This window comes from Phyllobates terribilis, unplaced genomic scaffold (genome assembly GCF_046119375.1).
Source record: "Phyllobates terribilis strain yellow unplaced genomic scaffold, ASM4611937v1 Scaffold_8__6_contigs__length_399053987, whole genome shotgun sequence".
NCBI classification, from domain to species: domain Eukaryota; kingdom Metazoa; phylum Chordata; class Amphibia; order Anura; family Dendrobatidae; genus Phyllobates; species Phyllobates terribilis.
In genome coordinates this window covers 310,386,640-310,412,986 of record NW_027362768.1, presented here as the reverse complement: position 1 = coordinate 310,412,986, position 26,347 = coordinate 310,386,640, and positions in this window count along the sequence as shown.

Below are 26,347 nucleotides of genomic sequence, written 5' to 3'. Positions count from 1 at the left end.
TGTAGAGTTATACACAGGACAGTGTGTTATATACAGTATAGTGTTATGCACAGGGCAGACTGTTATATACAGTGTAGTGTTATACACAGGGCAGTGTGTTATATAACATGTAGTGTTATACACAGGGTAGTATGTAATATACAGTGTAGTGTTATATACAGTGTAGTGTTATACACAGGGCAGTGTGTTATATACAGTGTAGTGTTATACACAGGGCAGTGTGTTATATACAGTGTAGTATTATACACAGGACAGTGTGTTATATACAGTGTAGTGTTATACACAGGGTAGTGTGTTATATACAGTGTAGTGTTATACACAGGGTAGTGTATTATATACAGTGTAGTGTTATACACAGGACAGTGTGTTATATACAGTGTAGTGTTATACACAGGACAGTGTGTTATATACAGTGTAGTGTTATACACAGGACAGTGTGTTATATACAGCGTAGTGTTATACACAGGGTAGTGTGTTATATACAGTGTAGTGTTATACACAGGACAGTGTGTTATATACAGTGTAGTGTTATACACAGGACAGTGTGTTATATACAGTGTAGTGTTATACACAGGGTAGTGTGTTATATACAGTGTAGTGTTATACACAGGGTAGTGTGTTATATACAGTGTAGTGTTATACACAGGGCAGTGTGTTATATACAGTGTAGTGTTATACACAGGACAGTGTGTTATATACCGTGTAGTGTTATACACAGGACAGTGTGTTATATACAGTGTAGTGTTATACAGAGAGCAGTGTGCTATATACAGTGTAGTGTTATACACAGGGCAGTGTGTTATATACAGTGTAGTGTTATACAGAGAGCAGTGTGCTATATACAGTGTAGTGTTATACACAGGGTAGTGTGTTATATACAGTGTAGTGTTATACACAGGGTAGTGTATTATATACAGTGTAGTGTTATACACAGGACAGTGTGTTATATACAGTGTAGTGTTATACACAGGACAGTGTGTTATATACAGTGTAGTGTTATACAGGGCAGTGTGTTATATACAGTGTAGTGTTATACACAGGGCAGTGTGTTATATACAGTGTAGTGTTATACAGAGAGCAGTGTGCTATATACAGTGTAGTGTTATACACAGGGTAGTGTGTTATATACAGTGTAGTGTTATACACAGGGTAGTGTATTATATACAGTGTAGTGTTATACACAGGACAGTGTGTTATATACAGTGTAGTGTTATACACAGGACAGTGTGTTATATACAGTGTAGTTTTATACACAGGGTAGTGTGTTATATACAGTGTAGTGTTATACACAGGGTAGTGTGTTATATAAAGTGTAGTGTTATACACAGAGCAGTGTGTTATATACAGTGTAGTGATATACACAGGACAGTGTGTTATATACAGAGTAGGGTTATACACAGGGCAGTGTTATATACAGTGTAGTGTTATACACAGGGCAGTGTGTTATATACAGTATAGTGTTATACACAGGGTAGTGTGTTATATAAAGTGTAGTGTTATACACAGAGCAGTGTGTTATATACAGTGTAGTGTTATACACAGGACAGTGTGTTATATACAGAGTAGGGTTATACACAGGGCAGTGTTATATACAGTGTAGTGTTATACACAGGGCAGTGTGTTATATACAGTGTAGTGTTATACACAGGGCAGTGTGTTATATACAGTATAGTGTTATACACAGGGTAGTGTGTTATATACAGTGTAGTGTTATACACAGGGCAGTGTGTTAAATACAGTGTAGTGTTATACACAGGGTAGTGTGTTATATACAGTGTAGTGTCATACACAGGGTAGTGTATTATATACAGTGTAGTGTTATACACAGGACAGTGTGTTATATACAGTGTAGTGTTATACACAGAACAGTGTGTTATATACAGTGTAGTGTTATACACAGGGCAGTGTGTTATATACAGTGTAGTGTTATACACAGGACAGTGTGTTATATACAGTATAGTGTTATACACAGGGCAGTGTGTTATATACAGTGTAGTGTTATACACAGGGCAGTGTGTTATACAGTGTAGTGTTATATACAGGGCAGTGTGTTATATACCGTGTAGTGTTATACACAACGCAGTGTGTTATATACAGTGTAGTGTTATACACAGGGCAGTGTGTTATATACAGTGTAGTGTTATACACAGGGTAGTGTACTATATACAGTGTAATGTTATACACAGGACAATGTGTTATATACAGTGTAGTGTTATACCTAGGGCAGTGTGTTATATACAGTGTAGTGTTATACACAGGGCAGTGTGTTATATACAGTGTAGTGTTATACACAGGGCAGTGTGTTATATACCGTGTAGTGTTATACACAGGGCAGTGTGTTATATACAGTGTAGTGTTATACACAGGGCAGTGTGTTATATACAGTGTAGTGTTATGCACAAGACAGTGTGTTATATACAGTGTAGTGTTATACATAGGGCAGTGTGTTATATACAGTGTAGTGTTATATACAGTGTAGTGTTATACACAGGGCAGTGTGTTATATACAGTGTAGTGTTATACACAGGGCAGTGTGTTATATACAGTATAGTGTTATGCACAGGGTAGTGTGTTATATACAGTGTAGTGTTATATACAGGGCAGTGTGTTATATACCGTGTAGTGTTATATACCGTGTAGTGTTATATACAGGGCAGTGTGTTATATACCGTGTAGTGTTATATACAGGGCAGTTTGTTATATACAGTGCAGTGTTATACACAGGGCAGTGTGTTATACACAGGGCAGTGTGTTATATACAGAGTAGTGTTATATACAGGACAGTGTGTTATATACGGTGTAGAGTTATACACAGGGCAGATTGTTATATACAGTGTAGTGTTATACACAGGGCAGTGTGTTATATAACATGTAGTGTTATACACAGGGTAGTGTGTAATATACAGTGTAGTGTTATATACAGTGTAGTGTTATACACAGGGCAGTGTGTTATATACAGTGTAGTGTTATACACAGGGCAGTGTGTTATATACAGTGTAGTATTATACACAGGACAGTGTGTTATATACAGTGTAGTGTTATACACAGGGTAGTGTGTTATATACAGTGTAGTGTTATACACAGGGTAGTGTATTATATACAGTGTAGTGTTATACACAGGACAGTGTGTTATATACAGTGTAGTGTTATACACAGGACAGTGTGTTATATACAGTGTAGTGTTATACACAGGACAGTGTGTTATATACAGTGTAGTGTTATACACAGGGTAGTGTGTTATATACAGTGTAGTGTTATACACAGGACAGTGTGTTATATACAGTGTAGTGTTATACACAGGACAGTGTGTTATATACAGTGTAGTGTTATACACAGGGTAGTGTGTTATATACAGTGTAGTGTTATACACAGGGTAGTGTGTTATATACAGTGTAGTGTTATACACAGGGCAGTGTGTTATATACAGTGTAGTGTTATACACAGGACAGTGTGTTATATACCGTGTAGTGTTATACACAGGACAGTGTGTTATATACAGTGTAGTGTTATACAGAGAGCAGTGTGCTATATACAGTGTAGTGTTATACACAGGGCAGTGTGTTATATACAGTGTAGTGTTATACAGAGAGCAGTGTGCTATATACAGTGTAGTGTTATACACAGGGTAGTGTGTTATATACAGTGTAGTGTTATACACAGGGTAGTGTATTATATACAGTGTAGTGTTATACACAGGACAGTGTGTTATATACAGTGTAGTGTTATACACAGGACAGTGTGTTATATACAGTGTAGTGTTATACACAGGGCAGTGTGTTATATACAGTGTAGTGTTATACACAGGGCAGTGTGTTATATACAGTGTAGTGTTATACAGAGAGCAGTGTGCTATATACAGTGTAGTGTTATACACAGGGTAGTGTGTTATATACAGTGTAGTGTTATACACAGGGTAGTGTATTATATACAGTGTAGTGTTATACACAGGACAGTTTGTTATATACAGTGTAGTGTTATACACAGGACAGTGTGTTATATACAGTGTAGTTTTATACACAGGGTAGTGTGTTATATACAGTGTAGTGTTATACACAGGGTAGTGTGTTATATAAAGTGTAGTGTTATACACAGGGCAGTGTGTTATATACAGTGTAGTGTTATACACAGGACAGTGTGTTATATACAGAGTAGGGTTATACACAGGGCAGTGTTATATACAGTGTAGTGTTATACACAGGGCAGTGTGTTATATACAGTATAGTGTTATACACAGGGTAGTGTGTTATATACAGTGTAGTGTTATACACAGGGCAGTGTGTTAAATACAGTGTAGTGTTATACACAGGACAGTGTGTTATATACAGTGTAGTGTTATACACAGGACAGTGTGTTATATACAGTGCAGTGTTATACACAGGGTAGTGTGTTATATACAGTGTAGTGTTATACACAGGGTAGTGTATTAAATACAGTGTAGTGTTATACACAGGACAGTGTGTTATATACAGTGTAGTGTTATACACAGGGTAGTGTGTTATATACAGTGTAGTGTTATACACAGGGCAGTGTGTTATATACAGTGTAGTGTTATATACAGGGTAGTGTATTATATACAGTGTAGTGTTATACACAGGACAGTGTGTTATATACAGTGTATTGTTATACACAGGACAGTGTGTTATATACAGTGTAGTGTTATACACAGGGTAGTGTGTTATATACAGTGTAGTGTTATACACAGGGCAGTGTGTTATATACAGTGTAGTGTTATACACAGGGTGGTGTGTTATATACAGTGTAGTGTTATACACAGGGTAGTGTGTTATATACAGTGTAGTGTTATACACAGGGCAGTGTGTTATATACAGTGTAGTGTTATACACAGGGTAGTGTGTTATATACAGTGTAGTGTTATACACAGGGTAGTGTATTATATACAGTGTAGTGTTATACACAGGACAGTGTGTTATACACAGTGTAGTGTTATACACAGGACAGTGTGTTATATACAGTATAGTGTTATACACAGGGCAGTGTGTTATATATAGTGTAGTGTTATATACAGGGCAGTGTGTTATATACAGTGTAGTGTTATACACAGGGCAGTGTGTTATATACAGTGTAGTGTTATATACAGGGCAGTGTGTTATATACCGTGTAGTGTTATACACAGGGCAGTGTGTTATATACAGTGTAGTGTTATACACAGGGCAGTGTGTTATATACAGTGTAGTGTTATACACAGGGCAGTGTGTTATATACAGTGTAGTGTTATACACAGGGCAGTGTGTTATATACAGTGTAGTGTTATGCACAAGACAGTGTGTTATATACAGTGTAGTGTTATATACAGTGTAGTGTTATACACAGGGCAGTGTGTTATATACAGTGTAGTGTTATACACAGGGCAGTGTGTTATATACAGTATAGTGTTATGCACAGGGTAGTGTGTTATATACAGTGTAGTGTTATATACAGGGCAGTGTGTTATATACCGTGTAGTGTTATATACAGTATAGTTTTATGCACAGGGTAGTGTGTTATATACAGTGTAGTGTTATATACAGGGCAGTGTGTTATATACAGTATAGTGTTATGCACAGGGTAGTGTGTTATATACAGTGTAGTGTTATATACAGGGCAGTGTGTTATATACCGTGTAGTGTTATATACAGGGCAGTGTGTTATATACCGTGTAGTGTTATATACAGGGCAGTGTGTTATATACCGTGTAGTGTTATACACAGGGCAGTTTGTTATATACAGTGTAGTGTTATACCCAGGGCAGTGTGTTATATACAGAGTAGTGTTATACACTGGGCAGTGTGTTATATACAGTGTAGTGTTATACACAGGGCAGTGAGTTATATACAGTGTAGTGTTATACACAGGACAGTGTGTTATATACAGTGTAGTGTTATACACAGGGTAGTGTGTTATATACAGTGTAGTGTTATACACATGGCAGTGTGTTATATACAGTGTAGTGTTATACACAGGACAGTGTGTTATATACAGTGTAGTGTTATACACAGGGTAGTGTGTTATATACAGTGTAGTGTTATACACAGGGTAGTGTATTATATACAGTGTAGTGTTATACACAGGACAGTGTGTTATATACAGTGTATTGTTATACACAGGACAGTGTGTTATATACAGTATAGTGTTATACACAGGGTAGTGTGTTATATACAGTGTAGTGTTATACACAGGGCAGTGTGTTATATACAGTGTAGTGTTATACACAGGGTAGTGTGTTATATACAGTGTAGTGTTATACACAGGGTAGTGTATTATATACAGTGTAGTGTTATACACAGGACAGTGTGTTATATACAGTGTAGTGTTATACACAGGACAGTGTGTTATATACAGTATAGTGTTATACACAGGGCAGTGTGTTATATATAGTGTAGTGTTATACACAGGGCAGTGTGTTATATACAGTGTAGTGTTATATACAGGGCAGTGTGTTATATACCGTGTAGTGTTATACACAGGGCAGTGTGTTATATACAGTGTAGTGTTATACACAGGGCAGTGTGTTATATACAGTGTAGTGTTATACACAGGACAGTGTGTTATATACAGTGTAGTGTTATACACAGGACAGTGTGTTATATAAAGTGTAGTGTTATATACAGGACAGTGTGTTATATACAGTGTAGTATTATACACAGGACAGTGTGTTATATACAGTGTAGTGTTATACACAGGGTAGTGTGTTATATACAGTGTAGTGTTATACACAGGGTAGTGTGTTATATACAGTGTAGTGTTATACACAGGGCAGTGTGTTATATACAGTGTAGTGTTATACACAGGGTAGTGTGTTATATACAGTGTAGTGTTATACACAGGGTAGTGTGTTATATACAGTGTAGTGTTATACACAGGGTAGTGTGTTATATACAGTGTAGTGTTATACACAGGGTAGTGTATTATATACAGTGTAGTGTTATACACAGGGCAGTGTGTTATATACAGTGTAGTGTTATACACAGGACAGTGTGTTATATACAGTGTAGTGTTATACATAGGACAGTGTGTTATATACAGTGTAGTGTTATACACAGGACAGTGTGTTATATACAGTGTAGTGTTATACACAGGGCAGTGTGTTATATACAGTGTAGTGTTATACACAGGACAGTGTGTTATATACAGTGTAGTGTTATACAAAGGTCAGTGTGTTATATACAGTGTAGTGTTATACACAGGACAGTGTGTTATATACAGTTTAGTGTTATACACAGGGTAGTGTGTTATATACAGTGTAGTGTTATATACAGGGCAGTGTGTTATATAACATGTAGTGTTATACACAGGGTAGTGTGTTATATACAGTGTAGTGTTATACACAGGACAGTGTGTTATATACAGTGTAGTGTTATACACAGGGCAGTGTGTTATATACATTGTAGTGTTATACACAGGGCAGTGTGTTATATACAGTGTAGTGTTATACACAGGACAGTGTGTTATATACAGTGTAGTGTGATACACATGGTAGTGTGTTATATACAGTGTAGTGTTATACACATGGTAGTGTATTATATACAGTGTAGTGTTATACACAGGACAGTGTGTTATATACAGTGTAGTGTTATACACAGGACAGTGTGTTATATACAGTGCAGTGTTATACACAGGGTAGTGTGTTATATACAGTGTAGTGTTATACACAGGGTAGTGTGTTATATACAGTGTAGTGTTATACACAGGACAGTGTGTTATATACAGTGTAGTGTTATACACAGGACAGTGTGTTATATACAGTGTAGTGTTATACACAGGGTAGTGTGTTATATACAGTGTAGTGTTATACACAGGGTAGTGTATTATATACAGTGTAGTGTTATACACAGGACAGTGTGTTATATACAGTGTATTGTTATACACAGGACAGTGTGTTATATACAGTATAGTGTTATACACAGGGTAGTGTGTTATATACAGTGTAGTGTTATACACAGGGCAGTGTGTTATATACAGTGTAGTGTTATACACAGGGTAGTGTGTTATATACAGTGTAGTGTTATACACAGGGTAGTGTATTATATACAGTGTAGTGTTATACACAGGACAGTGTGTTATACACAGTGTAGTGTTATACACAGGACAGTGTGTTATATACAGTATAGTGTTATACACAGGGCAGTGTGTTATATATAGTGTAGTGTTATACACAGGGCAGTGTGTTATATACAGTGTAGTGTTATATACAGGGCAGTGTGTTATATACCGTGTAGTGTTATACACAGGGCAGTGTGTTATATACAGTGTAGTGTTATACACAGGGCAGTGTGTTATATACAGTGTAGTGTTATGCACAAGACAGTGTGTTATATACAGTGTAGTGTTATACATAGGGCAGTGTGTTATATACAGTGTAGTGTTATATACAGTGTAGTGTTATACACAGGGCAGTGTGTTATATACAGTGTAGTGTTATACACAGGGCAGTGTGTTATATACAGTATAGTGTTATGCACAGGGTAGTGTGTTATATACAGTGTAGTGTTATATACAGGGCAGTGTGTTATATACCGTGTAGTGTTATATACAGGGCAGTGTGTTATATACCGTGTAGTGTTATATACAGTGTAGTGTTATACACAGGGCAGTGTGTTATATACAGTGTAGTGTTATACACAGGGCAGTGTGCTATATACAGTGTAGTGTTATACAGAGGACTGTGTGTTATATACAGTGTAGTGTTATATACAGGACAGTGTGTTATATACGGTGTAGAGTTATACACAGGACAGTGTGTTATATACAGTATAGTGTTATGCACAGGGCAGACTGTTATATACAGTGTAGTGTTATACACAGGGCAGTGTGTTATATAACATGTAGTGTTATACACAGGGTAGTATGTAATATACAGTGTAGTGTTATATACAGTGTAGTGTTATACACAGGGCAGTGTGTTATATACAGTGTAGTGTTATACACAGGGCAGTGTGTTATATACAGTGTAGTATTATACACAGGACAGTGTGTTATATACAGTGTAGTGTTATACACAGGGTAGTGTGTTATATACAGTGTAGTGTTATACACAGGGTAGTGTATTATATACAGTGTAGTGTTATACACAGGACAGTGTGTTATATACAGTGTAGTGTTATACACAGGACAGTGTGTTATATACAGTGTAGTGTTATACACAGGACAGTGTGTTATATACAGCGTAGTGTTATACACAGGGTAGTGTGTTATATACAGTGTAGTGTTATACACAGGACAGTGTGTTATATACAGTGTAGTGTTATACACAGGACAGTGTGTTATATACAGTGTAGTGTTATACACAGGGTAGTGTGTTATATACAGTGTAGTGTTATACACAGGGTAGTGTGTTATATACAGTGTAGTGTTATACACAGGGCAGTGTGTTATATACAGTGTAGTGTTATACACAGGACAGTGTGTTATATACCGTGTAGTGTTATACACAGGACAGTGTGTTATATACAGTGTAGTGTTATACAGAGAGCAGTGTGCTATATACAGTGTAGTGTTATACACAGGGCAGTGTGTTATATACAGTGTAGTGTTATACAGAGAGCAGTGTGCTATATACAGTGTAGTGTTATACACAGGGTAGTGTGTTATATACAGTGTAGTGTTATACACAGGGTAGTGTATTATATACAGTGTAGTGTTATACACAGGACAGTGTGTTATATACAGTGTAGTGTTATACACAGGACAGTGTGTTATATACAGTGTAGTGTTATACAGGGCAGTGTGTTATATACAGTGTAGTGTTATACACAGGGCAGTGTGTTATATACAGTGTAGTGTTATACAGAGAGCAGTGTGCTATATACAGTGTAGTGTTATACACAGGGTAGTGTGTTATATACAGTGTAGTGTTATACACAGGGTAGTGTATTATATACAGTGTAGTGTTATACACAGGACAGTGTGTTATATACAGTGTAGTGTTATACACAGGACAGTGTGTTATATACAGTGTAGTTTTATACACAGGGTAGTGTGTTATATACAGTGTAGTGTTATACACAGGGTAGTGTGTTATATAAAGTGTAGTGTTATACACAGAGCAGTGTGTTATATACAGTGTAGTGATATACACAGGACAGTGTGTTATATACAGAGTAGGGTTATACACAGGGCAGTGTTATATACAGTGTAGTGTTATACACAGGGCAGTGTGTTATATACAGTATAGTGTTATACACAGGGTAGTGTGTTATATAAAGTGTAGTGTTATACACAGAGCAGTGTGTTATATACAGTGTAGTGTTATACACAGGACAGTGTGTTATATACAGAGTAGGGTTATACACAGGGCAGTGTTATATACAGTGTAGTGTTATACACAGGGCAGTGTGTTATATACAGTGTAGTGTTATACACAGGGCAGTGTGTTATATACAGTATAGTGTTATACACAGGGTAGTGTGTTATATACAGTGTAGTGTTATACACAGGGCAGTGTGTTAAATACAGTGTAGTGTTATACACAGGGTAGTGTGTTATATACAGTGTAGTGTCATACACAGGGTAGTGTATTATATACAGTGTAGTGTTATACACAGGACAGTGTGTTATATACAGTGTAGTGTTATACACAGAACAGTGTGTTATATACAGTGTAGTGTTATACACAGGGCAGTGTGTTATATACAGTGTAGTGTTATACACAGGACAGTGTGTTATATACAGTATAGTGTTATACACAGGGCAGTGTGTTATATACAGTGTAGTGTTATACACAGGGCAGTGTGTTATACAGTGTAGTGTTATATACAGGGCAGTGTGTTATATACCGTGTAGTGTTATACACAACGCAGTGTGTTATATACAGTGTAGTGTTATACACAGGGCAGTGTGTTATATACAGTGTAGTGTTATACACAGGGTAGTGTACTATATACAGTGTAATGTTATACACAGGACAATGTGTTATATACAGTGTAGTGTTATACCTAGGGCAGTGTGTTATATATAGTGTAGTGTTATACACAGGGCAGTGTGTTATATACAGTGTAGTGTTATACACAGGGCAGTGTGTTATATACAGTGTAGTGTTATACACAGGGCAGTGTGTTATATACAGTGTAGTGTTATACACAGGGCAGTGTGTTATATACAGTGTAGTGTTATACACAGGGCAGTGTGTTATATACAGTGTAGTGTTATACACAGGGCAGTTTGTTATATACATTGTAGTGTTATACACAGGGCAGTGTGTTATATACAGTGTAGTGTTATACACAGGGCAGTGTGTTATATACAGTGTAGTGTTATACACAGGGCAGTGTGTTATATACAGTGTAGTGTTATACCTAGGGCAGTGTGTTATATACAGTGTAGTGTTATACACAGGGCAGTGTGTTATATACAGTGTAGTGTTATACACAGGACAGTGTGTTATATACAGTATAGTGTTATACACAGGGCAGTGTGTTATATACAGTGTAGTGTTATACACAGGGCAGTGTGTTATATACAGTGTAGTGTTATATACAGGGCAGTGTGTTATATACCGTGTAGTGTTATACACAGGGCAGTGTGTTATATACAGTGTAGTGTTATACACAGGGCAGTGTGTTATATACAGTGTAGTGTTATACACAGGGCAGTGTGTTATATACAGTGTAGTGTTATACACAGGGCAGTGTGTTATATACAGTGTAGTGTTATACACAGGGCAGTGTGTTATATACAGTGTAGTGTTATGCACAGGACAGTGTGTTATATACAGTGTAGTGTTATACATAGGGCAGTGTGTTATATACAGTGTAGTGTTATATACAGTGTAGTGTTATACACAGGGCAGTGTGTTATATACAGTGTAGTGTTATACACAGGACAGTGTGTTATATACAATGTAGTGTTATACATAGGGCAGTGTGTTATATACAGTATAGTGTTATACACAGGACAGTGTGTTATATACAGTGTAGTGTTATACACTGGGCAGTGTGTTATATACAGTATAGTGTTATGCACAGGGTAGTGTGTTATATACAGTGTAGTGTTATATACAGGGCAGTGTGTTATATACAGTGTAGTGTTATACACAGGGTAGTGTGTTATATACAGTGTAGTGTTATATACAGGGCAGTGTGTTATATACAGTGTAGTGTTATATACAGGGCAATGTGTTATATACCGTGTAGTGTTATATACAGGGCAGTGTGTTATATACCGTGTAGTGTTATATACAGGGCAGTGTGTTATATACAGTGCAGTGTTATACACAGGGCAGTGTGTTATACACAGGGCAGTGTGTTATATACAGTGTAGTGTTATACACAGGGCAGTGCGTTATACACAGGACAGTGTGTTATATACAGTGTAGTGTTATACACAGGGCAGTGTGTTATGTACAGTGTAGTGTTATACACAGGGCATTGTGTTATATACAGTGTAGTGTTATACAGAGGGCAGTGTGTTATATACAGTGTAGTTTTATACACAGGACAGTGTGTTATATACAGTGTAGTGTTATACACAGGGCAGTGTGTTATATGCAGTGTAGTGTTATACATAGGGCAGTGTGTTATGTACAGTGTAGTGTTATACACAAGACAGTGTGATATATACAGTGTAGTGTTATACACAGGACAGTGTGTTATATACAGTGTAGTGTTATACACAGGGCAGTGTGTTATATACAGTGTAGTGTTATACACAGGGCAGTGTGTTATATACAGTGTAGTGTTATACACAGGTCAGTGTGTTATATACAGTGTAGTGTTATACATAGGGCAGTGTGTTATGTACAGTGTAGTGTTATACACAAGACAGTATGATATATACAGTGTAGTGTTATACACAGGACAGTGTGTTATATACAGTGTAGTGTTATACACAGGGCAGTGTGTTATATACAGTGTAGTGTTATACACAGGACAGTGTGTTATGTACAGTGTAGTGTTATACACAGGACAGTGTGTTATATACAGTGTAGTGTTATACACAGGACAGTGTCTTATATACAGTGTAGTGTTATACATAGGGCAGTGTGTTATGTACAGTGTAGTGTTATACACAGGACAGTGTCTTATATACAGTGTAGTGTTATACATAGGGCAGTGTGTTATATACATTGTAGTGTTATACACAGGGCAGTGCGATATACACAGGACAGTGTGTTATATACAGTGTAGTGTTATACACAGGGCATTGTGTTATATACAGTGTAGTGTTATACAGAGGGCAGTGTGTTATATACAGTGTAGTTTTATACACAGGACAGTGTGTTATATACAGTGTAGTGTTATACACAGGGCAGTGTGTGATATGCAGTGTAGTGTTATACATAGGGCAGTGTGTTATGTACAGTGTAGTGTTATACACAAGACAGTGTGTTATATACAGTGTAGTGTTATACACAGGGCAGTGTGTTATATACAGTGTAGTGTTATACACAGGGCAGTGTGTTATATACAGTGTAGTGTTATACATAGGGCAGTGTGTTATATACAGTGTAGTGTTATATACAGTGTAGTGTTATACACAGGGCAGTGTGTTATATACAGTGTAGTGTTATACACAGGACAGTGTGTTATATACAATGTAGTGTTATACATAGGGCAGTGTGTTATATACAGTATAGTGTTATACACAGGACAGTGTGTTATATACAGTGTAGTGTTATACACAGGGCAGTGTGTTATATACAGTATAGTGTTATGCACAGGGTAGTGTGTTATATACCGTGTAGTGTTATATACAGGGCAGTGTGTTATATACAGTGTAGTGTTATACACAGGGTAGTGTGTTATATACAGTGTAGTGTTATATACAGGGCAGTGTGTTATATACAGTGTAGTGTTATATACAGGGCAATGTGTTATATACCGTGTAGTGTTATATACAGGGCAGTGTGTTATATACCGTGTAGTGTTATATACAGGGCAGTGTGTTATATACAGTGCAGTGTTATACACAGGGCAGTGTGTTATACACAGGGCAGTGTGTTATATACAGTGTAGTGTTATACACAGGGCAGTGCGTTATACACAGGACAGTGTGTTATATACAGTGTAGTGTTATACACAGGGCAGTGTGTTATGTACAGTGTAGTGTTATACACAGGGCATTGTGTTATATACAGTGTAGTGTTATACAGAGGGCAGTGTGTTATATACAGTGTAGTTTTATACACAGGACAGTTTGTTATATACAGTGTAGTGTTATACACAGGGCAGTGTGTTATATGCAGTGTAGTGTTATACATAGGGCAGTGTGTTATGTACAGTGTAGTGTTATACACAAGACAGTGTGATATATACAGTGTAGTGTTATACACAGGACAGTGTGTTATATACAGTGTAGTGTTATACACAGGGCAGTGTGTTATATACAGTGTAGTGTTATACACAGGGCAGTGTGTTATATACAGTGTAGTGTTATACACAGGTCAGTGTGTTATATACAGTGTAGTGTTATACACAGGTCAGTGTGTTATGTACAGTGTAGTGTTATACACAGGGCAGTGTGTTATGTACAGTGTAGTGTTATACACAAGACAGTATGATATATACAGTGTAGTGTTATACACAAGACAGTGTGATATATACAGTGTAGTGTTATACACAGGACAGTGTGTTATATACAGTGTAGTGTTATACACAGGGCAGTGTGTTATATACAGTGTAGTGTTATACATAGGGCAGTGTGTTATATACAGTGTAGTGTTATACACAGGGCAGTGTGTTATATACAGTGTAGTGTTATACATAGGGCAGTGTGTTATATACAGTGTAGTGTTATACACAGGGCAGTGTGTTATATACAGTGTAGTGTTATACACAGGGCAGTGTGTTATATACAGTGTAGTGTTATACACAGGTCAGTGTGTTATATACAGTGTAGTGTTATACACAGGTCAGTGTGTTATATACAGTGTAGTGTTATACATAGGGCAGTGTGTTATATACAGTGTAGTGTTATACACAGGGCAGTGTGTTATATACAGTGTAGTGTTATACACAGGGCAGTGTGTTATATACAGTGTAGTGTTATACACAGGTCAGTGTGTTATATACAGTGTAGTGTTATACACAGGTCAGTGTGTTATGTACAGTGTAGTGTTATACATAGGGCAGTGTGTTATGTACAGTGTAGTGTTATACACAGGGCAGTGTGTTATGTACAGTGTAGTGTTATACACAGGACAGTGTCTTATATACAGTGTAGTGTTATACATAGGGCAGTGTGTTATATACATTGTAGTGTTATACACAGGGCAGTGCGATATACACAGGACAGTGTGTTATATACAGTGTAGTGTTATACACAGGGCATTGTGTTATATACAGTGTAGTGTTATACAGAGGGCAGTGTGTTATATACAGTGTAGTTTTATACACAGGACAGTGTGTTATATACAGTGTAGTGTTATACACAGGGCAGTGTGTTATATGCAGTGTAGTGTTATACATAGGGCAGTGTGTTATGTACAGTGTAGTGTTATACACAAGACAGTGTGTTATATACAGTGTAGTGTTATACACAGGGCAGTGTGTTATATACAGTCTAGTGTTATACATTGGGCAGTGTGTTATATACAGTGTAGTGTTATACACAGTGCAGTGTGTTATATACAGTGTAGTGTTATACACAGTGCAGTGTCTTATATACAGTGTAGTGTTATACACAGGGCAGTGTGTTATATACAGTGTAGTGTTATTCACAGGGCAGTGTGTTATATACAGTGTAGTGTTATACACAGAGCAGTGTGTTATATACAGTGTAGTGTTATACACAGGGCAGTGTGTTATATACAGTGTAGTGTTATACACAGGGCAGTGTGTTATATACAGTGTAGTGTTATACACAGGGTAGTGTGTTATATACAGTGTAGTGTTATTCACAGGGCAGTGTGTTATATACAGTGTAGTGTTATACACAGAGCAGTGTGTTATATACAGTGTAGTGTTATACACAGGGCAGTGTGTTATATACAGTGTAGTGTTATACACAGGGCAGTGTGTTATATACAGTGTAGTGTTATACACAGGGCAGTGTGTTATATACAGTGTAGTGTTATACACAGGGCAGTGTGTTATATACAGTGTAGTGTTATACACAGGACAGTGTGTTATATACAGTGTAGTGTTATACACAGGGCAGTGTGTTATATACAGTGTAGTGTTATACACCAGGGGGTGTGTTATATACAGTGTAGTGTTATACACAGGGCAGTGTGTTATATACAGTGTAGTGTTATACACAGGGCAGTGTGTTATATACAGTGTAGTGTTATACACAGGACAGTGTGTTATATACAGTGTAGTGTTATACACAGGGCAGTGTGTTATATACAGTATAGTGTTATGCACAGGGTAGTATGTTATATACAGTGTAGTGTTATATACAGGGCAGTGTGTTATATACAGTGTAGTGTTATACACAGGGCAGTGTGTTATATACAGTGTAGTGTTATATACAGGGCAGTGTGTTATATACAGTGTAGTGTTATACATAGGGCAGTGTGTTATATACAGTGTAGTGTTATACACAGGGCAGTGTGTTATATACAGTATAGTGTTATGCACAGGGTAGTGTGTTATATACAGTGTAGTGTTATATACAGGGCAGTGTGTTATATACAGTGTAGTGTTATACACAGGGCAGTGTGTTATATACAGTGTAGTGTTATACACAGGACAGTGTGTTATATACAGTGTAGTGTTATACACAGGGCAGTGTGTTATATACAGTGTAGTGCTATACACAGGGCAGTGTGTTATATACAGTGTAGTGTTATACACAGGGCAGTGTGTTATATACAGTGTAGTGTTATACACAGGACAGTGTGTTATATACAGTGTAGTGTTATACACAGGGCAGTGTGTTATATACAGTATAGTGTTATGCACAGGGTAGTGTGCTATATACAGTGTAGTGTTATATACAGGGCAGTGTGTTATATACAGTGTAGTGTTATACACAGGGCAGTGTGTTATATACAGTGTAGTGTTATACACAGGACAGTGTGTTATATAGAGTGTAGTGTTATACACAGGACAGTGTGTTATATACAGTGTAGTGTTATATACAGGGCAGTGTGTTATATACCGTGTAGTGTTATATACAGGGCAGTGTGTTATATACCGTGTAGTGTTATATACAGGGCAGTGTGTTATATACAGTGCAGTGTTATACACAGGGCAGTGTGTTATACACAGGACAGTGTGTTATATACAGTGTAGTGTTATATACAGGGCAGTGTGTTATATACCGTGTAGAGTTATATACAGGGCAGTGTGTTATATACCGCGTAGTGTTATATACAGGGCAGTGTGTTATATACAGTGCAGTGTTATACACAGGGCAGTGTGTTATACACAGGGCAGTGTGTTATGTACAGTGTAGTGTTATACACAGAGCAGTGTGTTATATATGGTGTAGAGTTATACACAGGACAGTGTGTTATATACAGTATAGTGTTATGCACAGGGCAGTGTGTTATATACAGTGTAGTGTTATACACAGGGCAGTGTGTTATATACAGTGTAGTGTTATATACAGGGCAGTGTGTTATATAACATGTAGTGTTATACACAGGGTAGTGTGTTATATACAGTGTAGTGTTATATACAGTGTAGTGTTATACACGGGGCAGTGTGTTATATACAGTGTAGTGTTATACACAGGGCAGTGTGTTATATACAGTGTAGTGTTATACACAGGACAATGTGTTATATACAGTGTAGTGTTATACACAGGACAGTATGTTATATACAGTGCAGTGTTATACACAGGGTAGTGTGTTATATACAGTATAGTATTATACACAGGGCAGTGTGTTATATGGAGTGTAGTGTTATACACAGGACAGTGTGTTATATACAGTGTAGTGTTATACACAGGGCAGTGTGTTATATACAGTGTAGTGCTATACACAGGGCAGTGTGTTATATACAGTGTAGAGTTATAGACAGGGCAGTGTGTTATATACAGTGTAGTGTTATACACAGAGCAGTGTGTTATATACAGTGTAGTGTTATACAGAGGGCAGTGTGTTATATACAGTGTAGTGTTATACACAGGACAGTGTGTTATATACATTGTAGTGTTATACACAGGGCAGTGTGTTATATACAGTGTAGTGTTATACACAGGGCAGTGTGTTATATACAGTGTAGTGTTATACACAGGGCAGTGTGTTATATACAGTGTAGTGTTATACACAGGGCAGTGTGTTATATACAGTGTAGAGTTATAGACAGGGCAGTGTGTTATATACAGTGTAGTGTTATACACAGGGCAGTGTGTTATATACAGTGTAGAGTTATAGACAGGGCAGTGTGTTATATACAGTGTAGTGTTATACACAGAGCAGTGTGTTATATACAGTGTAGTGTTATACAGAGGGCAGTGTGTTATATACAGTGTAGTGTTATACACAGGACAGTGTGTTATATACAGTGTAGTGTTATACACAGGGCAGTGTGTTATATACAGTGTAGTGTTATACACAGGACAGTGTGTTATATACAGTGTAGTGTTATACACAGGGCAGTGTGTTATATACAGTGTAGTGTTATACACAGGACAGTGTGTTATATACAGTGTAGTGTTATACACAGGGCAGTGTGTTATATACAGTGTAGTGTTATACACAGGGCAGTGTGTTATATACAGTGTAGTGTTATACACAGGACAGTGTGTTATATAGAGTGTAGTGTTATACACGGATAGTGTGTTATATACAGTGTAGTGTTATACACCAGGGAGTGTGTTATATACAGAGTAGTGTTATACACAGGGTAGTGTGTTATATACATTGTAATGTTATACACAGGACAGTGTGTTATATACAGTGTAGTGTTATACACCAGGGAGTGTGTTATATACAGAGTAGTGTTATACACAGGGTAGTGTGTTATATACATTGTAATGTTATACACAGGGCAGTGTGTTATATACAGTGCAGTGTTATACACAGGGCAGTGTGTTATGTACAGTGTAGTGTTATACACAGGACAGTGTGTTATATACAGTGTAGTGTTATACATAGGGTAGTGTGTTATATACAGTGTAGTATTATACACAGGGCAGTGCGTTATACACAGGACAGTGTGTTATGTACAGTGTAGTGTTATACACAGGACAGTGTGTTATATACAGTGTAGTGTTATACACAGGGCAGTGTGTTATATACAGTGTAGTGTTATACATAGGGCAGTGTTTTATGTACAGTGTAGTGTTATACATAGGGCAGTGTGTTATATACAGTGTAGTGTTATACACAGGGCAGTGCGTTATATACAGTGTAGTGTTATACACAGGGCAGTGCGTTATACACAGGACAGTGTGTTATGTACAGTGTAGTGTTATACACAAGACAGTGTGATATATACAGTGTAGTGTTATACACAGGACAGTGTGTTATATACAGTGTAGTGTTATACATAGGGCAGTGTGTTATATACAGTGTAGTGTTATACACAGGGCAGTGCGTTATACACAGGACAGTGTGTTATGTACAGTGTAGTGTTATACACAAGACAGTGTGATATATACAGTGTAGTGTTATACACATGACAGTGTGTTATATACAGTGTAGTGTTATACACAGGGCAGTGTGTTATATACAGTGTAGTGTTATACACAAGACAGTGTGATATATACAGTGTAGTGTTATACACATGACAGTGTGTTATATACAGTGTAGTGTTATACACAGGGCAGTGTGTTATGTACAGTGTAGTGTTATACACAAGACAGTGTGATATATACAGTGTAGTGTTATACACAGGGCAGTGTGTTATGTACAGTGTAGTGTTATACACAGGGCAGTGTGTTATATACAGTGTAGTGTTATACACAAGACAGTGTGATATATACAGTGTAGTGTTATACACATGACAGTGTGTTATATACAGTGTAGTGTTATACACAGGGCAGTGTGTTATGTACAGTGTAGTGTTATACACAAGACAGTGTGATATATACAGTGTAGTGTTATACACATGACAGTGTGTTATATACAGTGTAGTGTTATACACAGGGCAGTGTGTTATATACAGTGTAGTGTTATACACAGGGCAGTGTGTTATATACAGTGTAGTGTTATACACAGGGCAGTGTGTTATATACAGTGTAGTGTTATACACAGGGCAGTGTGTTATATACAGTGTAGTGTTATACACAGCGCAGTGTGTTATATACAGTGTAGTGTTATACACAGGACAGTGTGTTATGTACAGTGTAGTGTTATACACAGGACAGTGTGTTATATACAGTGTAGTGTTATATATAGGGCAGTGTGTTATGTACAGTGTAGTGTTATACACAGGACAGTGTGTTATGTACAGTGTAGTGTTATACACAGGACAGTGTGTTATATACAGTGTAGTGTTATACAGAGGGCAGTGTGTTATATACAGTGTAGTGTTATACACAGGGCAGTGCGTTATACACAGGACAGTGTGTTATATACAGTGTAGTGTTATACACAGGGCAGTGTGTTATGTACAGTGTAGTGTTATACACAGGGCATTGTGTTATATACAGTGTAGTGTTATACAGAGGGCAGTGTGTTATATACAGTGTAGTTTTATACACAGGACAGTGTGTTATATACAGTGTAGTGTTATACACAGGGCAGTGTGTTATATACAGTGTAGTGTTATACATAGGGCAGTGTGTTATATACAGTGTAGTGTTATACAGAGGGCAGTGTGTTATATACAGTGTAGTGTTATACACAAGACAGTGTGATATATACAGTGTAGTGTTATACACATGACAGTGTGTTATATACAGTGTAGTGTTATACACAGGCCACTGTGTTATATACAGCGTAGTGTTATACACAGGGCAGTTTGTTATATACAGTGTAGTGTTATACACAGGGCAGTGTGTTATATACAGTGTAGTGTTATACATAGGGCAGTGTGTTATATACAGTGTAGTGTTATACACAGGGCAGTGTGTTATATACAGTGTAGTGTTATACATAGGGCAGTGTGTTATATACAGTGTAGTGTTATACACAGTGCAGTGTGTTATATACAGTGTAGTGTTATACACAGGGCAGTGTGTTATATACAGTGTAGTGTTATACACAGGGCAGTGTGTTATGTACAGTGTAGTGTTATACACAGGACAGTGTGTTATATACAGTGTAGTGTTATACACAGGGCAGTGTGTTATATACAGTGTAGTGTTATACATAGGGCAGTGTGTTATGTACAGTGTAGTGTTATACACAGGGCAGTGTGTTATATACAGTGTAGTGTTATACACAGGGCAGTGTGTTATATACAGTGTAGTGTTATACATAGGGCAGTGTGTTATGTACAGTGTAGTGTTATACACAGGGCAGTGTGTTAAATACAGTGTAGTGTTATACACATGACAGTGTGTTATATACAGTGTAGTGTTATACACAGGACAGTGTGTTATATACAGTGTAGTGTTATACACAGGACAGTGTGTTATATACAGTCTAGTGTTATACATTGGGCAGTGTGTTATATACAGTGTAGTGTTATACACAGTGCAGTGTCTTATATACAGTGTAGTGTTATACACAGGGCAGTGTGTTATATACAGTGTAGTGTTATACACAGGGCAGTGTGTTATATACAGTGTAGTGTTATACACAGGGCAGTGTGTTATATACAGTGTAGTGTTATATACAGGGCAGTGTATTATATACAGTGTAGTGTTATACACAAGGCAGTGTGTTATATACAGTGTAGTGTTATACACAGGGCAGTGTGTTAAATACAGTGTAGTGTTATACACATGACAATGTGTTATATACAGTGTAGTGTTATACACAGGACAGTGTGTTATATACAGTGTAGTGTTATACATTGGGCAGTGTGTTATATACAGTGTAGTGTTATACACAGTGCAGTGTCTTATATACAGTGTAGTGTTACACACAGGGCAGTGTGTTATATACAGTGTAGTGTTATACACAGGACAGTGTGTTATATACAGTGTAGTGTTATACACAGGTCAGTGTGTTATATACAGTATAGTGTTATACACAGGGCAGTGTGTTATATACAGTGTAGTGTTATACACAGGGCAGTGTGTTATATACAGTGTAGTGTTATACACAGAACAGTGTGTTATATATAGTGTAGTGTTATACACAGGACAGTGTGTTATATACAGTGTAGTTTTATACACAGGACAGTGTGTTATATACAGTGTAGTGTTATACACAGGACAGTGTGTTATATACAGTGTAGTGTTATATATAGGACAGTGTGTTACATACAGTGTAGTGTTATACACAGGGCAGTGTGTTATATACAGTGTAGTGTTATATATAGGACAGTGTGTTACATACAGTGTAGTGTTATACACAGGGCAGTGTGTTATATACAGTGCAGTGTTATACAGAGGGCAGTGTGTTATATACAGTGTAGTGTTATACATAGGGCAGTGTGTTATGTACAGTGTAGTGTTATACACAGGGCAGTGTGTTATATACAGTGTAGTGTTATACACAGGACAGTGTGTTATATACAGTGTAGTGTTATTCTCAGGGCAGTGTGTTATATACAGTGTAGTGTTATACACAGAACAGTGTGTTATATATAGTGTAGTGTTATACACAGGACAGTGTGTTATATACAGTGTAGTGTTATACACAGGACAGTGTGTTATATACAGTGTAGTGTTATACACAGGACAGTGTGTTATATACAGTGTAGTGTTATATATAGGACAGTGTGTTACATACAGTGTAGTGTTATACACAGGGCAGTGTGTTATATACAGTGTAGTGTTATATATAGGACAGTGTGTTACATACAGTGTAGTGTTATACACAGGGCAGTGTGTTATATAGAGTGTAGTGTTATACACAGGACAGTGTGTTATATACAGTGTATTGTTATACACAGGGCAGTGTGTTATATACAGTGTAGTGTTATACACAGGGCAGTGTGTTATATACAGTGTAGTGTTATACACAGGGTAGTGTGTTATATACAGTGTAGTGTTATACACAGTGCAGTGTGTTATATACAGTGTAGTGTTATACACAGGGCAGTGTGTTATATAGAGTGTAGTGTTATACACAGGGCAGTGTGTTATATACAGTGTAGTGTTATACACAGGGCAGTGTGTTATATACAGTGTAGTGTTATACATAGGGCAGTGTGTTATATACAGTGTAGTGTTATACACAGTGCAGTGTGTTATATACAGTGTAGTGTTATACACAGGGCAGTGTGTTATATACAGTGTAGTGTTATACACAGGGCAGTGTGTTATGTACAGTGTAGTGTTATACACAGGACAGTGTGTTATATACAGTGTAGTATTATACACAGGGCAGTGTGTTATATACAGTGTAGTGTTATACATAGGGCAGTGTGTTATGTACAGTGTAGTGTTATACACAGGACAGTGTGTTATATACAGTGTAGTGTTATACACAGGGCAGTGTGTTATATACAGTGTAGTGTTATACATAGGGCAGTGTGTTATGTACAGTGTAGTGTTATACACAGGGCAGTGTGTTAAATACAGTGTAGTGTTATACACATGACAGTGTGTTATATACAGTGTAGTGTTATACACAGGACAGTGTGTTATATACAGTGTAGTGTTATACACAGGACAGTGTGTTATATACAGTCTAGTGTTATACATTGGGCAGTGTGTTATATACAGTGTAGTGTTATACACAGTGCAGTGTCTTATATACAGTGTAGTGTTATACACAGGGCAGTGTGTTATATACAGTGTAGTGTTATACACAGGGCAGTGTGTTATATACAGTGTAGTGTTATATACAGGGCAGTGTATTATATACAGTGTAGTGTTATACACAAGGCAGTGTGTTATATACAGTGTAGTGTTATACACAGGGCAGTGTGTTAAATACAGTGTAGTGTTATACACATGACAATGTGTTATATACAGTGTAGTGTTATACACAGGACAGTGTGTTATATACAGTGTAGTGTTATACATTGGGCAGTGTGTTATATACAGTGTAGTGTTATACACAGTGCAGTGTCTTATATACAGTGTAGTGTTATACACAGGGCAGTGTGTTATATACAGTGTAGTGTTATACACAGGACAGTGTGTTATATACAGTGTAGTGTTATACACAGGGCAGTGTGTTATATACAGTATAGTGTTATACACAGGGCAGTGTGTTATATACAGTGTAGTGTTATACACAGGGCAGTGTGTTATATACAGTGTAGTGTTATACAGAGGGCAGTGTGTTATATACAGTGTAGTGTTATACACAGAACAGTGTGTTATATACAGTGTAGTGTTATACACAGGACAGTGTGTTATATACAGTGTAGTGTTATACACAGGGCAGTGTGTTATATACAGTATAGTGTTATACATAGGGCAGTGTGTTATGTACAGTGTAGTGTTATACACAGGACAGTGTGTTATATACAGTGTAGTGTTATACACAGGGCAGTGTGTTATATACAGTATAGTGTTATACATAGGGCAGTGTGTTATGTACAGTGTAGTGTTATACACAGGGCAGTGTGTTATATACAGTGTAGTGTTATACACAGGACAGTGTGTTATATACAGTGTAGTGTTATTCACAGGGCAGTGTGTTATATACAGTGTAGTGTTATACACAGAACAGTGTGTTATATACAGTGTAGTGTTATATACAGGGCAGTGTGTTATATACAGTGTAGTGTTATATACAGGGCAGTGTGTTTTATACAGTGTAGTGTTATACACAGGACAGTGTGTTATATACAGTGTAGTGTTATATATAGGACAGTGTGTTACATACAGTGTAGTATTATACACAGGGCAGTGTGTTATATACAGTGTAGTGTTATACACAGGGCAGTGTGTTATATACAGTGTAGTGTTATACACAGGACAGTGTGTTATATACAGTGTATTGTTATACACAGGGCAGTGTGTTATATACAGTGTAGTGTTATACACAGGGCAGTGTGTTATATACAGTGTAGTGTTATACACAGGGTAGTGTGTTATATACAGTGTATTGTTATACACAGGGCAGTGTGTTATATACAGTGTAGTGTTATACACAGGGCAGTGTGTTATATACAGTGTAGTGTTATACACAGGGCAGTGTGTTATATACAGTGTAGTGTTATACACAGGGCAGTGTGTTATATACAGTGTAGTGTTATACACAGGGTAGTGTGTTATATACAGTGTATTGTTATACACAGGGCAGTGTGTTATATACAGTGTAGTGTTATACACAGGGCAGTGTGTTATATACAGTGTAGTGTTATACACAGGGCAGTGTGTTATATACAGTGTAGTGTTATACACAGGACAGTGTGTTATATACAGTGTAGTGTTATACACAGGACAGTGTGTTATATACAGTGTAGTGTTATACACAGGGCAGTGTGTTATATACAGTGTAGTGTTATACACAGGGCAGTGTGTTATGTACAGTGTAGTGTTATACACAAGATTTTGTGTTATATACAGTGTAGTGTTATACACAGGACAGTGTGTTATATACAGTGTAGTGTTATACACAGGGCAGTGTGTTATATACAGTGTAGTGTTATACACAGGGCAGTGTGTTATATACAGTGTAGTGTTATACACAGGGCAGTGAGTTATATACAGTGTAGTGTTATACACAGGGCAGTGTGTTATATACAGTGTAGTGTTATACACAGGGCAGTGTGTTATATACAGTGTAGTGTTATACACAGGGCAGTGTGTTATATACAGTGTAGTGTTATACACAGGGCAGTATGTTATATACAGTGTAGTGTTATACATAGGGCAGTGTGTTATATACAGTGTAGTGTTATACACAGGGCAGTGTGTTATGTACAGTGTAGTGTTATACACAGGGCAGTGTGTTATATACAGTGTAGTGTTATACATAGGGCAGTGTGTTATATACAGTGTAGTGTTATACACAGGGCAGTGTGTTATATACAGTGTAGTGTTATACACAGGGCAGTTTGTTATATACAGTGTAGTGTTATACACAGGGCAGTATGTTATATACAGTGTAGTGTTATACATAGGGCAGTGTGTTATATACAGTGTAGTGTTATACACAGGGCAGTATGTTATATACAGTGTAGTGTTATACATAGGGCAGTGTGTTATATACAGTGTAGTGTTATACACAGGGCAGTGTGTTATGTACAGTGTAGTGTTATACACAGGGCAGTGTGTTATATACAGTGTAGTGTTATACACAGGGCAGTGTGTTATGTACAGTGTAGTGTTATACACAAGACAGTGTGTTATATACAGTGTAGTGTTATACACAGGACAGTGTGTTATATACAGTGTAGTGTTATACACAGGACAGTGTGTTATGTACAGTGTAGTGTTATACACAGGACAGTGTGTTATATACAGTGTAGTGTCATACACAGGGCAGTGTGTTATA